Source organism: Eumetopias jubatus, unplaced genomic scaffold, assembly GCF_037043125.1.
Source record: "Eumetopias jubatus isolate StellerSeaLion01/CBP00866 unplaced genomic scaffold, mEumJub1_p1.0 scaffold_4, whole genome shotgun sequence".
NCBI lineage: Eukaryota > Metazoa > Chordata > Mammalia > Carnivora > Otariidae > Eumetopias > Eumetopias jubatus.
In genome coordinates, this window is record NW_028274810.1 from 24,025,994 (window position 1) to 24,028,666 (window position 2,673).

The window sequence follows — 2,673 nt, forward strand, 5'->3', positions numbered from 1 at the left end:
AAACAGAGGGTTCTAATGTTCAATGACTCAAATCTTTCTTTTGCTCCAGTATTCTGAGCCTCTTTCTCATTCTAGTACTGGGGCTCTCAGTTCAATGACATGAAAAGGGAAGAGGCACCTCTTTCAAGCTAGGGTTGGTCCAGCAGTCTGAGGTTCCCCAGAGACTCCATATTTATGGTCCAGAAATGGAGAGAAGAAACAGCAGCTGGTGGCAAAGTAATCACTGAAACAGGAACTTTTAAAAGCATGGAGCACCCCAAACTCAACCTCAAAGGCAGGCAGAGACGCAAGGTGACATTATTGTAAGTGATCCCTAGTTGCGTATATCATTCTGTAGTTTAGATTCAAGGAAGACTCTTTAGATCCCAGCAAGAAAAATTAACCAAATGCTGAGAGAAACTATTCATTACTGAGAAAAGATGATGCTTTAAAGAGCTGATTGATTGGCTTACCTGACATCTCATTTCCTTTTGTACACAATCATAAAGTAACAGTTTTCTAACACATTGCCAGTGTGTAAGCCATTAGTTTCCATCTAAACCAGGAGACCTGTTTGAAAAATGAGTCTGAGAAGAACCATTTCAGATTATATCATTTTTTTCTTGCGCTGTACAGTAATATGGCTTCATATTTACCAAACACATTATCGTGTCAGAGCCAAGAAAACTAACAAATAAATTGCTATTCTACCATAAATTCATCTTGAGTGAAGGAATCCAGGTGGTCATAAATAAGCATTTTCCCAAGCTTTATTCCTAAATCAATAGTGAAGTTTGAGATACCCTATAGGGTAGAGATACCCTACCCCCCACCTCAATTCAACATGTTTCAAGAGGCTGACGTAAATAAATTGTTTGAAAACTACACATCTGTGGCACTCATCACCTCCCCAGGCAGTCAGGCCATGTCCTGTTATGAGATGAGAGAGGTTTTGCAGAGTTGAGAGAAAATTTGAAAATGTGTCAGGAGCTCAGCTTTTCCTCTCAAGCATGACTGGATGGCACTAAATTATTGGGTCCTTTGTCCCAACACAAGCATCCTTCATGACCACCATTCAGGCCTCAGAGCTAGTTTCCTTCCTGCAAATGATCTTGATATCCCTTTCGAGGACTCTCTCACAACAGGGAGCTGAAATCATGGAATTAGAGTCGGGCCATTCCAGGTTAGGCAACTTCCTCTTGTTCCCTAGAGAAAGAAATGAAAGGTTACGGATAAATGCAAGAATTCATCATGAGTGTATATATGAATGGATAGAATACAATCTTCCTGTGCTCCTTTCAGGAGCACATATATTTAAATGGCAACAATACAAAGATTTGCATGGCCTGTACAAGAATGACCCACAAATTCATGTAGCATTCCATATTTTGGGGGTGGTACAGGCTTCCTTTATGGAATGAATAAGTCATGGGAATAAAAAACACAGCATAGGGAATACAGTCCATGATGTTGTAATAGCGTTGTATGGTGAGAGATGGGAGCTACAGTTGTGGGGAGGATAGCATAACATATAGAGAAGTTGAATCATTATATTGTACACCTGAAACTAATGTAATGTTGTGTGTCAGCTATACTCAAAAAGTCAAAAGAAAAAGAATCTCCTTAAATCCTCTGAATTTAGAATCCTCAGTAGCTCTATGTTCTTACCTAATCCTGCTTCTGTGTAAATGAACTAACAAGTAATTTAGAGCTCCATCCCTGAGAAGCTGCTGAATCAAAAAGGACCCATTTAAACTTAATTGCTCCAAATCCTTACCATCCCACCCCAACTACTCCAGTAACAGGGATACTGATTAGGTGAAACTATTAAGAGAGATTATATGAATATAATAACATTGATCTCAACGTCTAGATGAAATCTTAATCTCTCAGAAATATTTTTCACTCAGGCTAGAATATGCTGGATCTCAATGGATCTCAACTCTTCAAGACAAAACAAAAACAAAACAAAAATGTTTCATTCCTTTATTGTTTTTTAGTCTGTGGCCGTTTCAAAAAAAAAAAAAAAAGATTGGAAATTCTCTGATACTGCTCCTATGGAGGAATCTGCTCTGTGTCCTCTCTCCTTGAATGAGGGTAAACCAGCGACTCACTTGTTAACTCATAGAATGCAGAAGTAACTCTGCATGACATCCAAGGCTGGATCAGAGAAGATAACACAGCTTCTGTCTTGTTCACTGGTACACTCGTACGTGGGGCCTTGAACTGCTTTCTAAGTAGTCCTATTACCCTCAGAGCATTATGCTGGAGAGCCCACGTGTAGTCACATTAGCCAAGAGCCAGGTGAGGGCTCAGCAATCAGCCGGCAATTCACATTCACTTGAGTGCCCCATATTGGACGTTATGCCCAGTTGGTCCTTCAGATGACTGCAGTCCCAGCAACAGCTGACTGCAACCACGTGAGACTCCCCAAGAATTGCCAGCATGAGTCCGTCTTAAACTGCTGACTTGCAAAAAAATTCTGAACAAAAAGAAAATGGTTATTTTAATATTTTAATTTTAATAATTTAAAATGATTATTTTAATATTTTAATATATTTTAATATTTAAAATGGTTAATTTAATATTAATATGGTTATTTTAATATAGTTTTGAGGTACTTTGCCACGTGGCATTTGTAACCAAAAGACATTTTTTCCTGGGGAGATTTAATGCAATTTACAAAGGTAGAAA

General features: G+C 38.6%; 1 non-coding gene across 1 annotated transcript; it reads left to right on the forward strand.

Moving 5' to 3' along the window:
* The first annotated feature begins 1,268 nt into the window (after positions 1 to 1,268).
* LOC114208137 (U6 spliceosomal RNA) lies at positions 1,269 to 1,370 on the forward strand. The gene has a single exon (XR_003608981.1). It is a non-coding gene; the product is annotated as a U6 spliceosomal RNA (small nuclear RNA).
* Positions 1,371 to 2,673: the final 1,303 nt, after the last annotated feature.